Raw genomic sequence first — 14,670 nt, 5'->3', positions numbered from 1 at the left:
ACAATGCATTTAAGCTTGCAGCCCAACATCAAGGGGCTCCATTTCAATGCAAGTCCCACTCTATCAACCAGATTTTTGAGAACCTTGCAACTGCTATCACAACTGAAATATGATATGATATATATATATATATATATATATATATATATATATATATATAGAATTGCTTGTCCCTGAAGACGGGGGAACACCCCGAAACGGCGTAGGACCGTAATAAAGGCTTCATCTTTTTCATCAGTCTGTTGAGTGCTGCTGCTTTGCATTCTACATTATGGATACCAAACATCCACAGAAGGCACCACAGCAAGTATTCATCCCCAGCAAGGAGTGCCGAGCCTGATTGCACTATATATATATATATATATATATATATATATACACTGAATATATATACAAACACACGCATGTATAGGAAACCCTCCCATGAAAATCCTACATTTGCCCTGGCTTTGAAATCAGAGGCAGTTCAAGGGGGAAAGTTGTGAACAGTTTCCAGCCCCCTACTGGCGCATGTCACCATTAGACTCTGACACTGTCATGCCTCCCAACTTGTTGGGATCTGCTGCTTCTGAGACCCGTCCGTGTCTGAAAAGGGAGCGGGACCTCAGGAGGATTGGCCGGGGCCTCAAACGGACCTTAGCACTGCAACCCCCATTTTCAGCATTTTGGGGGCATGTCCAGCGCTCCCTGAGCAGCTGGGCAGCTCCCGGCCTCCCCTCCCTGCACTGATAGATGGTGCATCTCTTCAGTGATCATCGGCTTCTTTGCAGAGCAGCGGTGATCACTGACTCTCCTAATCTGCCCACCCGCGGGTGTACATTGTCCAATTAGCGGGACTGTATTCAGACAGTTTGGAGGTATGTACTGTACCAAAGTCTACTACACACACACCAATCTCCAGGAAAATGGTGCCATATTTCCTGAGTTTTCTGTAATGTGCATGCGCAGGTCTCGAGAAACATGGCGTCTGCACCATGTTCCCAATTATACCTGTGGTACCAACGGATCAATGTGGGCCACTGGGACTAAATCTATTTAAAAGGTCCTAACTATTCTTCCCATATCTTCACTATTCTAATATGCTTACAGAATAAATTTTCTCATAATGGTTAAAACACTGATCCTGTTGCCTTCAGTTTTATGAGATTATGTCTGCAGCATAATAAATGTTTAGAAATGTCTATTAATCTTTAGGAATATCTTGAAGTCTTTTTAGATTTTAAGCTAGTCCAGAGAATTGCAATTCCTGTGATGATTTATAACAAAATTATAACATTGACGTCTTGTGAATTTATGCATAGCAGACTCTTGTGCATCTGCAAACAAATGGAGCACTTTGACAATGGGATACATACGATATCCCGGTGGATTGGATACCGGCAGTCATATGACCGACACTGGTATCACTAAGCAGATCCCTAATACTTACCCGCCCTTCCTGCAGCATAACCCTAACCTTCCGTCCCACAGCCTAACCCTAACTCTCCCCATTGGTGCCTAAACCTAACCCCACCCCCCTTCCTTCAGCCTAAACCTAACCGTCCCTTCCCCACAGCCTAACCAGGGCTGCCATCAGGGGAGGGACTGTAGGGACTGGTGTCCCAGGTCCTTACAGAAAGGGGGGCCCACCCCTTGCTCCTACTGCCAATACCTGTAGAGCTGCAGCAGTCTGTGAATCAGCAGCAGGCTGATGCGCAGGGAGGACTTCTTAAAACAAGCCTTATCTGCGCATCAGCTCCCTGTAAACCGTTCCTCCACCTATATGTAATATCACAATGTATGACATTACATAGGGGTAAAGCAGAATCTTTTTTGGGGGGAAAAGCAGGGGCCCTATCTATTTTGTCAGTCCCAGGCGCAACAATTTTGGATGGCAGTCCTGAGCCCAACCCTAACTCTCCCCAGGGGTGCCTAACCCTAACCCCCCTTCCTGCTGCCTAACCCTAACCCCCCCTTCCCCGTAGCCTAAACCTAACCTTCACTCTCAGCCTTAACCCAGCCTCCCCCCATCATGGCTTTCCAATCAGGAGTCCTGGCAGGGGTCGATCGGGATCCCAGCATTTGGGATCCCGGCGCCGGCATTTCACTTCATGGGGCAGATGTATTAAGCCTAGAGAAGTGATAAAGAAGTGATAAGTTGAAGGTCCTGTCATTTTTCAAACCGTAATGATTGGCTGGTGCGTAATCACCTTCCACTTATCACTGCTTTATCACTTATCCAGGCTTAATAAATCGATCTGCCCCATGTCGGGATGCTGTCCTCAGCATACCGAGCAGTGTCGAGATGCTGGCATCAGCATACCGAGCAGTGTCGGGATTCCAGCGTCGGCATTCCGACTGCCGGGATGCTGAACGCCGGTATTCAGAATGAATCACTTGACAATAACTAAGCCTGCAACCTATAAGCACAACTGGAGAGATACTATGGGAGGAATTTAATAGCCTGCTGGAAGCAGGAAGTATACAGAGGGAAAAGGTAGCAGGTGCACTATCTCACACTAGCTCAACCTGTAGTAACCAGAGGCACTTAGCATATTCCTGGCCAGGGCTATGAGCTTACCCACCGCATCAAGGTAGCCTCTCATTGGGTAAGTCCCTAACACTAACTATAGGGGTTCAGGTCCGGGGGGCAGGACACCCCAGAGCCACCCAGCCAGACAACCCCAGGGCATCGCAGGAGTGATAAAAATATAGGGTTAAAGAGGTAGGAGCAGCTATTGCTGCATGTGTGAATAATGTGAGGAGTAAAGGAAAATTATGTGAAGGTGTTACATATATATAAAACAAACTATAAGTGCCATGGAGTGATGAAATAGTGTTAAATTGCGATGCCCCAGGGACACCCAGCCACGGTAGGCACAGGGAGCCCCGCACCCCAGAGAATTCCCCCCATTATGGACTGCCATATTAAACAAAATGTAAGAGTCTTACCTCAGTGTGCTCATTCCAAATGTAAAGGCTAGAGTGTTGGACTATTTAAAATCAGAGGGGTGGGTGGGGCAGGGTGCTAAATTAGGGTGAAGGTGTCTCCTACCTTCAAAAATGTATGAATACATCAGTTACAGAGGGAAAAGGGCCCTAATTTGCACACCTTAATTAGGTAGTGAGGTGCTACTCTGCTTGAGACTTAGTAAAGTATACAGAGGGAAAAGGTAGCAGGTGCACTATCTCACACTAGCTCAACCTGTAGTAACCAGAGGCACTTAGCATATTCCTGGCCAGGGCTATGAGTTTACCCACCGCATCAAGGTAGCCTCTCATTGGGTAAGTCCCTAACACTAACTATAGGGGTTCAGGTCCGGGGGGCAGGACACCCCAGAGCCACCCAGCCAGACAACCCCAGGGCATCGCAGGAGTGATAAAAATATAGGGTTAAAGAGGTAGGAGCAGCTATTGCTGCATGTGTGAATAATGTGAGGAGTAAAGATAGATATAGCGCTAGGGACCCCAAATATACAGAGACGCCTTGATGCGGCTTTGGGGCTTATTCACACATTTGCGCAAATATGTGTAACGAAGATCTCTGAATTCTGTTATCATGTGGAATTTATATCTGGTTACGGTTATCATTCAGGGTGCTGGGGGAAACAAATGCCTTTTTTTCTTGCTTAGAAATACCCCTCCCTTTCGAGCACCTGAATGAGCTAATTGAGCATCTACCAATATATATGTTTGTTGTGAGAGGCAGAGAGGTTCCTGCATTAGGAGGAGGTGCAGGCCCTGACATGCCACAGGGAGCATTATGGGGTTGCTCCAAGGTAGGTAGCTCTTAGCTTAGACATATTGTAGTAAGGAGCCATTATCATGTGGCTCCTTGCTGGTTAATCTTAGACCCAGATTGGGGTAATGGAGGTGTGAGGTGTGGTGCCTCTGGACTGGCTGAGCTGGATGGCCTTAGTGTGGCATACCTTTACATTCTATTAACACTTTTCACTGATTAATTTCTTAACACTATTTCTCTATTTTAATTGCATTTCATTTTTGTATCACTTTCTCTATAGCTTCGGCTTTCTAAATACTCATTTATTAACACTATAGTTTTTTCACTGGTATGCTACGCTGGGCTTTCTGGCTTATGCTGGTGTTTTGGGGTGCCACACCCTGCACCTAGATATAGCGCTAGGGACCCCAAATATATAGAGACGCCTTGATGCGGCTTTGGGGCTTATTCACACATTTGCGCAAATATGTGTAACGAAGATCTCTGAATTCTGTTATCATGTGGAATTTATATCTGGTTACGGTTATCATTCAGGGTGCTGGGGGAAACAAATGCCTTTTTCTCTAACGTCCTAAGTGGATGCTGGGGACTCCGTAAGGACCATGGGGAATAGCGGCTCCGCAGGAGACTGGGCACATCTAAAGAAAGCTTTAGGACTATCTGGTGTGCACTGGCTCCTCCCCCTATGACCCTCCTCCAAGCCTCAGTTAGATCTCTGTGCCCGAACAAGAAGGGTGCACACTAGGGGCTCTCCTGAGCTTCTTAGTGAAAGTTTTAGTTTAGGTTTTTTATTTTCAGTGAGACCTGCTGGCAACAGGCTCACTGCATCGAGGGACTAAGGGGAGAAGAAGCGAACTCACCTGCGTGCAGAGTGGATTGGGCTTCTTAGGCTACTGGACATTAGCTCCAGAGGGACGATCACAGGCCCAGCTTGGATGGGTCCCAGAGCCGCGCCGCCGGCCCCCTTACAGAGCCAGAAGGCAGAAGAGGTCCGGAAAATCGGCGGCAGAAGACGTCCTGTCTTCAACAAGGTAGCGCACAGCACTGCAGCTGTGCGCCATTGCTCTCAGCACACTTCACACTCCGGTCACTGAGGGTGCAGGGTGCTGGGGGGGGGCGCCCTGAGACGCAATAAAAACACCTTGGATGGCAAAAAAAATGCATCACATGCATTTAACCCCTGCCAGAATACATAAAAAAACGGGAGATAAGGCCGCCGTTAAGGGGGCGGAGCCTATCTCCTCAGCACACTGGCGCCATTTTCCCTCACAGCTCCGTTGGAGGGAAGCTCCCTGGCTCTCCCCTGCAGTCACTACACTACAGAAAGGGTTAAAAAAGAGAGGGGGGCACTAATTAGGCGCAGTATTAACTATACAGCAGCTATAAGGGGAAAAACACTTATATAAGGTTATCCCTGTATATATATAGCGCCCTGGTGTGTGCTGGCAAACTCTCCCTCTGTCTCCCCAAAGGGCTAGTGGGGTCCTGTCCTCTATCAGAGCATTCCCTGTGTGTGTGCTGTATGTCGGTACTTTTGTGTCGACATGTATGAGGAGAAAAATGATGTGGAGACGGAGCAGATTGCCTGTAATCCCCCTAGGGGGTCGACATGTATGAGGAGAAAAATGATGTGGAGACGGAGCAGATTGCCTGTAATCCCCCTAGGGGGTCGACACCTGAGTGGATGAACTGTTGGAAGAAATTACGTGACAGTGTCAGCTCTGTATAAAAGACAGTGGTTGACATGAGACAGCCGGCTACTCAGCTTGTGCCTGTCCAGACGTCTCATAGGCCGTCAGGGGCTCTAAAGCGCCCATTACCTCAGATGGCAGATATAGACGCCGACACGGATACTGACTCCAGTGTCGACGGTGAAGAGACAAATGTGACTTCCAGTAGGGCCACACGTTACATGATTGAGGCAATGAAAAATGTTTTACACATTTCTGATAATACGAGTACCACCAAAAAGGGGTATTATGTTCGGTGAGGAAAAACTACCTATAGTTTTCCTGAATCTGAGAAATTAAATGAGGTGTGTGATGATGCGTGGTTTTCCCCCGATAACAACTGATAATTTCTGAAATGTTATTGGCATTATATCCTTTCCCGCCAGAGGTTAGGGTGCGTTGGGAAACACCCCCTAGGGTGGATAAAGCGCTCACACGCTTGTAAGGGCTCTACCCTCTCCTGAGATGGCCGCCCTTAAGGATCCTGCTGATAGAAAGCAGGAGGGTATCCTAAAATGTATTTACACACATACTGGTGTTATACTGCGACCAGCAATCGCCTCAGCCTGGATGTGCAGTGCTGGGTTGGCGTGGTCGTATTCCCTGACTGAAAATATTGATACCCTAGATAGGGACAGTATATTTTTGCCTATAGAGCATTTAAAAGATGCATTTCTATATATGCGTGATGCACAGCGGAATATTTGCCGACTGGCATCAAGTCTAAGTGCGTTGTCCATTTCTACCAGTAGAGGATTATGGACACGTCAGTGGTCAGGTGATGCGTATTCCAAACGGCATTTGGAAGTATTGCCTTATTAAGGGGAGGAGTTATTTGGGGTCGGTCTTTCAGACCTGGTGGCCACGGCAACAGCTGGGAAATCCACGTTTGTACCCCAGGTCGCCTCTCAACATGAGAAGACGCCGTATTATCAGGCGCAGTCTTTTCGTGGACAAGCGGGCAAAAGGTTCCTCATTTCTGCCCCGTGACAGAGGGAGAGGAAAAAGGCTGCAGAAATCAGCCAGTTCCCAGGAACAGAAACCCTCTCCCGCCTCTGCCAAGCCCTCAGTATACGCTGGGGCTTTACAAGCAGAATCAGGCACGGTGGGGGGCCCGTCTCAATGAATTTCAGCGCGCAGTGGGCTCACTCGCAAGTAGACCCCTGGATCCTTCAGGTGATATCTCAGGGGTACAAATTAGAATTCGAGACGTCTCCCCCTCGCCGTTTCCTAAAGTCGGCTTTACCGATGTCTCCTTCTGACAGGGAGACATTTTTGGAAGCCATTCACAAGCTGTATTCCCAGCAGGTGATAATCAAGATACCCCTCCTGCAACAGGGAACGGGGTATTATTCCACACTGTTGTGGTACCGAAGCCGGACGGCTCGGTGAGACCGATTCTAAATCTAAAATCTTTGAACACTTACATACAGAGGTTCAAATTCAAGATTGATTCATGTCAAAATTTACCCTTCTCACCAAGGGTACCTCAGGTTTATGGTACAGAACTGTCACTATCAGTTCAGACGCTGCCGTATGGATGGTCCACGGCACCCCGGGTCTTTACCAAGGTAATGGCCGAAATGATGATATTCCTTCGAAGGAAGGGAATTTTAGTTATCCCTTACTTGGACAATTCCCTGATAAGGGTAAGATCCAGGGAACAGTTGGAGGTCGGTGTAGCACTATCTCAGGTAGTGTTGCGGCAGCACGATTGGATTCTCAATATTCCAAAATCGCAGCTGGTTCCGACGACTTGTCTTCTGTTCCTAGGGATGATCCTGGACACAGTCCAGAAAAAGGTGTTTCTCCCGGAGGAGAAAGCCAGGGAGTTATCCGAGCTAGTCAGGAACCTCCTAAAACCGAGCCAAGTCTCAGTGCATCAATGCACAAGGGTTCTGTGTAAAATGGTGGCTTCCTACGAAGCAATCCCATTCGGCAGATTCCACGCAAGAACTTTCCAGTGGGACCTGCTGGACAAATGGTCCGGGTCGCATCTTCAGATGCATCAGCGGATAACCCTGTCACCAAGGACAAGGGTATCCCTCCTGTGGTGGTTGCAGAGTGCTCATTTTCGAGAGGGCCGCAGATTCGGCATTCAGGACTGGGTCCTGGTGACCACGGATGCCAGCCTGCGAGGCTGGGGAGCAGTCACACAGGGAAGGAATATCCAGGGCTTATGGTCAAGCCTGGAGACATCACTTCACATAAATATCCTGAAGCTAAGGGACATTTACAATGCTCTAAGCTTAGCAAGACCTCTGCTTCAAGGTCAGCCGGTGTTGATCCAGTCGGACAACATCACGGCAGTCACCCACGTAAACAGACAGGGTGGCACAAGAAGCAGGAGGGCAATGGCAGAAGCTGCAAGGATTCTTCGCTGGGCGGAAAATCATGTGATAGCACTGTCGGCAGTATTCATTCCGGGAGTGGACAACTGGGAAGCAGACTTCCTCAGCACGACCTCCACCCGGGAGAGTGGGGACTTCATCCAGAAGTCTTCCACATGATTATAAACCGTTGGGAAAAACTCGACAGGTATTGCGCCAGGTCCAGGGACCCTCAGGCAATAGCTGTAGACACTCTGGTAACACCGTGGGTGTACCAGTCATGGTATGTGTTCCCTCCTCTGCCTCTCATACCCAAGGTACTGAGATTGATAAGATGGAGAGGAGTAAGCACTATATTCGTGGCTCCGGATTGGCCAAGAAGGACTTGGTAACCGGAACTTCAAGAGATGCTCACGGAGGATCCGTGGCCTCTACCTCTAAGAAGGGACCTGCTCCAGCAAGGACCCTGTCTGTTCCAAGACTTACCGCGGCTGCGTTTGACGGCATGGCGGTTGAACGCCGGATCCTGAAGGAAAAAAGGCATTCCGGATGAAGTCATCCCTATCCTGATCAAAGCCAGGAAGGATGTAACCGCAAAAACATTATCACCGCAATTGGCGAAAATATGTTGCGTGGTGCGAGGCCAGTAAGGCCCGACGGAGGAAATTCAACTGGGTCGATTCCTACATTTCCTGCAAACAGGAGTGTCTATGGGCCTGAAATTGGGGTCCATTAAGGTTCAAATTTCGGCCCTGTCAATTTTCTTCCAAAAAGAACTAGCTTCAGTCCCTGAAGTTCAGACGTTTGTAAAAGGGGTACTGCATATACAGCCTCCTTTTGTGCCTCCAGTGGCACTTTGGGATCTCAATGTAGTTTTTGGTTCCAAAAGTCACATTGGTTTGAACCACTTAAATCTGTGGAGTTAAAATATCTCACATGGAAAGTGGTCATGCTGTTGGCCCTGGCCTGGGCCAGGCGCGTGTCAGAATTGGCGGCTTTATCCTGAAAAAGCCCTTATCTGATTTTCCATTCGGACAGGGCGGAATTGAGGACTCGTCCTCAGTTTCTCCCTAAGGTGGTTTCAGCGTCTCACCTGAACCAACCTATTGGTGGTGCCTGCGGCTACTAGGGACTTGGAGGCCTCCAAGTTGCTAGACGTTGTCAGTGCCCTGAAAATATATGTTTCCAGGACGGCTGGAGTCAGGAAATCTGACTCGCTGTTTATCCTGTATGCACCCAACAAGCTGGGTGCTCCAGCTTCTAAGCAGACTATTGCTCGTTGGATTTGTAGTACAATTCAGCTTGCACATTCTGTGGCAGGCCTGCCACAGCCAAAAATCTGTAAATGCCCACTCCACAAGGAAGGTGGGCTCATCTTGGGCGGCTGCCCGAGGGGTCTCGGCTTTACAACTTTGCCGAGCAGCTACTTGGTCAGGAGCAAATACGTTTGTAAAATTCTACAAAATTGATATCCTGGCTGAGGAGGACCTGGAGTTCTCTCATTTGGTGCTGCAGAGTCATCCGCACTCTCCCGCCCGTTTGGGAGCTTTGGTATAATCCCCATGGTCCTTACGGAGTCCCCAGCATCCACTTAGGACGTTAGAGAAAATAAGAATTTACTTACCGATAATTCTATTTCTCATAGTCCGTAGTGGATGCTGGGCGCCCATCCCAAGTGCGGATTGTCTGCAATACTGGTACATAGTTATTGTTACCAAAAAATCGGGTTATTGCTGTAGTGAGCCATCTTTTCTAGAGGCTCCTCTGTTATCATGTTGTTAACTGGGTTCAGATCACAAGTTGTACGGTGTGATTGGTGTGGCTGGTATGAGTCTTACCCGGGATTCAAAATCCTTCCTTATTGTGTACGCTCGTCCGGGCACAGTATCCTAACTGAGGCTTGGAGGAGGGTCATAGGGGGAGGAGCCAGTGCACACCAGATAGTCCTAAAGCTTTCTTTAGATGTGCCCAGTCTCCTGCGGAGCCGCTATTCCCCATGGTCCTTACGGAGTCCCCAGCATCCACTACGGACTATGAGAAATAGAATTATCGGTAAGTAAATTCTTATTTTTTCTTGCTTAGAAATACCCCTCCCTTTCGAGCACCTGAATGATATCACTAAGCTAATTGAGCATCTACCAATATATATGTTTGTTGTGAGAGGCAGAGAGGTTCCTGCATTAGGAGGAGGTGCAGGCCCTGACATGCCACAGGGAGCATTATGGGGTTGCTCCAAGGTAGGTAGCTCTTAGCTTAGACATATTGTAGTAAGGAGCCATTATCATGTGGCTCCTTGCTGGTTAATCTTAGACCCAGATTGGGGTAATGGAGGTGTGAGGTGTGGTGCCTCTGGACTGGCTGAGCTGGATGGCCTTAGTGTGGCATACCTTTACATTCTATTAACACTTTTCACTGATTAATTTCTTAACACTATTTCTCTATTTTAATTGCATTTCATTTTTGTATCACTTTCTCTATAGCTTCGGCTTCCTAAATACTAATTTATTAACACTATTGTTTTTTCACTGGTATGCTACGCTGGGCTTTCTGGCTTATGCTGGTGTTTTGGGGTGCCACACCCTGCACCTAGATATAGCGCTAGGGACCCCAAATATATAGAGACGCCTTGATGCGGCTTTGGGGCTTATTCACACATTTGCACAAATATGTGTAACGAAGATCTCTGAATTCTGTTATCACGTGGAATTTATATCTGGTTACGGTTATCATTCAGGGTGCTGGGGGAAACAAATGCCTTTTTTTCTTGCTTAGAAATACCCCTCCCTTTCGAGCACCTGAATGATATCACTAAGCTAATTGAGCATCTACCAATATATATGTTTGTTGTGAGAGGCAGAGAGGTTCCTGCATTAGGAGGAGGTGCAGGCCCTGACATGCCACAGGGAGCATTATGGGGTTGCTCCAAGGTAGGTAGCTCTTAGCTTAGACATATTGTAGTAAGGAGCCATTATCATGTGGCTCCTTGCTGGTTAATCTTAGACCCAGATTGGGGTAATGGAGGTGTGAGGTGTGGTGCCTCTGGATTGGCTGAGCTGGATGGCCTTAGTGTGGCATACCTTTACATTCTATTAACACTTTTCACTGATTAATTTCTTAACACTATTTCTCTATTTTAATTGCATTTCATTTTTTGTATCACTTTCTCTATAGCTTCGGCTTCCTAAATACTAATTTATTCACACTATAGTTTTTTCACTGGTATGCTACGCTGGGCTTTCTGGCTTATGCTGGTGTTTTGGGGTGCCACACCCTGCACCTAGATATAGCGCTAGGGACCCCAAATATATAGAGACGCCTTGATGCGGCTTTGGGGCTTATTCACACATTTGCACAAATATGTGTAACGAAGATCTCTGAATTCTGTTATCATGTGGAATTTATATCTGGTTACGGTTATCATTCAGGGTGCTGGGGGAAACAAATGCCTTTTTTTCTTGCTTAGAAATACCCCTCCCTTTCGAGCACCTGAATTATATCACTAAGCTAATTGAGCATCTACCAATATATATGTTTGTTGTGAGAGGCAGAGAGGTTCCTGCATTAGGAGGAGGTGCAGGCCCTGACATGCCACAGGGAGCATTATGGGGTTGCTCCAAGGTAGGTAGCTCTTAGCTTAGACATATTGTAGTAAGGAGCCATTATCATGTTGCTCCTTGCTGGTTAATCTTAGACCCAGATTGGGGTAATGGAGGTGTGAGGTGTGGTGCCTCTGGATTGGCTGAGCTGGATGGCCTTAGTGTGGCATACCTTTACATTCTATTAACACTTTTCACTGATTAATTTCTTAACACTATTTCTCTATTTTAATTGCATTTCATTTTTGTATCACTTTCTCTATAGCTTCGGCTTCCTTAATACTAATTTATTCACACTATAGTTTTTTCACTGGTATGCTACGCTGGGCTTTCTGGCTTATGCTGGTGTTTTGGGGTGCCACACCCTGCACCTAGATATAGCGCTAGGGACCCCAAATATATAGAGACGCCTTGATGCGGCTTTGGAGCTTATTCACACATTTGCACAAATATGTGTAACGAAGATCTCTGAATTCTGTTATCATGTGGAATTTATATCTGGTTACGGTTATCATTCAGGGTGCTGGGGGAAACAAGTGTATTTTAGCTTAGCAGAAGTGCGAACGTTTTTATCGCAGAGCGCCTGCAAAAAAAAATTGTGTAGTTTCAGAGTAGCTCAAAACCTACTCAGCGCTTGTGATCACTTCAGACTATTCAGTTCCGGATTTGACGTCACACACCCACCCAGCGTTCGCCCAGCCACGCCTACGTTTTCCCTGGCACGCCTGCGTTTTTCCGCACACTCCCTGAAAACGGTCAGTTGCCAGCCAGAAACGCCCACTTCCTGTCAATCACTCTGCGGCAACCAGTGCGACTGAAATGCATCGCTAGACCCTGTGCAAAACTGCATCATTCGTTGTGCCCGTACGTCGCGCGTGCGCATTGCGCCGCATACGCATGCACAGAACTGCCGTTTTTTAGTCTGATCGCTGCGTTGCGAACAAATGCAGCTAGCGATCAACTCGGAATGACCACCAATATGTAATGTGTCACACAATTCAGGCTGGGTAATGGATCAGACCCAATTGCTTAGCAGTACAATTGGTATGCAACTTTATAATCTGGGTCCAGATGCTTTCCCCCAACTTTCCCTTCGCGGGATACTGTGACCCGCGGGTGGGACAGCGGAACAGTCCCCCAAAAAAACAGGACTGTCCTGCTGAAAGACAATCTGAACACCATTACAGTCCATTGGAAAAGCTGGTCCTTAGACATGGGCCCTCATTCCGAGTTGTTCACTCGCTAGCTGCTTTTAGCAGCATTGCACACGCTAGGCCGCCGCCCTCTGGGAGTGTATCTTAGCTTAGCAGAATTGCGAACGAAAGATTAGCAGAACTGCTACTAAATAATAAGAATTTACTTACCGATAATTCTATTTCTCGGAGTCCGTAGTGGATGCTGGGGTTCCTGAAAGGACCATGGGGAATAGCGGCTCCGCAGGAGACAGGGCACAAAAGTAAAGCTTTCCGATCAGGTGGTGTGCACTGGCTCCTCCCCCTATGACCCTCCTCCAAGCCAGTTAGGTACTGTGCCCGGACGAGCGTACACAATAAGGGAGGAATTTTGAATCCCGGGTAAGACTCATACCAGCCACACCAATCACACCGTACAACTTGTGATCTAAACCCAGTTAACAGTATGATAACAGCGGAGCCTCTGAAAAGATGGCTCACAACAATAATAACCCGATTTTTGTAACTATGTACAAGTATTGCAGATAATCCGCACTTGGGATGGGCGCCCAGCATCCACTACGGACTCCGAGAAATAGAATTATCGGTAAGTAAATTCTTATTTTCTCTATCGTCCTAGTGGATGCTGGGGTTCCTGAAAGGACCATGGGGATTATACCAAAGCTCCCAAACGGGCGGGAGAGTGCGGATGACTCTGCAGCACCGAATGAGAGAACTCCAGGTCCTCCTTAGCCAGGGTATCAAATTTGTAGGATTTTACCAACGTGTTTGCCCCTGACTAAATAACCGCTCGGCAAAGTTGTAAAGCCGAGACCCCTCGGGCAGCCGCCCAAGATGAGCCCACCTTCCTTGTGGAATGGGCATTTACATATTTTGGCTGTGGCAGGCCTGCCACAGAATGTGCAAGCTGAATTGTATTACACATCCAACTAGCAATAGTCTGCTTAAAAGCAAGAGCACCCAGTTTGTTGGGTGCATACAGGATAACAGCAAGTCAGTTTTCCTGACTCCAGCCGTCCTGGAACCTATATTTTCAGGGCCCTGACAACATCTAGCAACTTGGAGTCCTCCAAGTCCCTAGTAGGTGCAAGGCACCACAATAAGCTGGTTCAGGTGAAACACTGACACCACCTTAGGGAGAGAACTGGGGACGAGTCCGCAGCTCTGCCCTGTCCGAATGGACAAACAAATATGGGCTTTTTTGAGAAAAAAAACCACCAATTTGACACTCGCCTGGTCCAGGCCAGGGCCAAGAACATGGTCACTTTTCATGTGAGATGCTTCAAATCCACAGATTTGACTGGTTTTAAACCAATGTGATTTGAAGAATCCCAGAACTACGTTGAGATCCCACAGTGCCACTGGAGGCACAAAAGAGGGTTGTATATGCAATACTCCCTTGACAAAGTTCTGGACTTCAGGAACTGAAGCCAATTCTTTCTGGAAGAAAATTGACAGGGCCGAAATTTGAACCTTAATGGACCCCAATTTGAGGCCCATAGACACTCCTGTCTGCAGGAAATGCAGGAATCGACCGAGTTGAAATTTCTTTGTGGGGCCTTCCTGGCCTCACACCACGCAACATATTTTCGCCACATGTGGTGATAATGTTGTGCGGTCACCTCCTTTCTGGCTTTGACCAGGGTAGGAATGACCTCTTCCGGAATGCCTTTTTCCCTTAGGATCCGGCGTTCCACCGCCATGCCAACAAACGCAGCTGCGGTAAGTCTTGGAACAGACATGGTACTTGCTGAAGCAAGTCCCTTCTTAGCGGCAGAGGCCATAAGACCTCTGTAAACATCTCTTGAAGTTCCGGGTACCAAGTCCTTCTTGGCCAATCCGGAGCCATGAGTATAGTTCTTACTCCTCTACGTCTTATAATTCTCAGCACCTTAGGTATGAGAAGCAGAGGAGGGAACACATACACCGACTGGTACACCCACGGTGTTACCAGAACGTCCACAGCTATTGCCTGAGGGTCTCTTGACCTGGCGCAATACCTGTCCCGTTTTTTGTTCAGACGGGACGCCATCATGTCCACCTTTGGTATTTCCCAACGGTTTACAATCATGTGGAAAAAACTTCCCGATGAAGTTTCCA

This window comes from Pseudophryne corroboree, chromosome 3 (genome assembly GCF_028390025.1).
Source record: "Pseudophryne corroboree isolate aPseCor3 chromosome 3, aPseCor3.hap2, whole genome shotgun sequence".
NCBI classification, from domain to species: Eukaryota; Metazoa; Chordata; class Amphibia; order Anura; family Myobatrachidae; genus Pseudophryne; species Pseudophryne corroboree.
Note: the sequence above shows the minus strand (reverse complement) of the source record.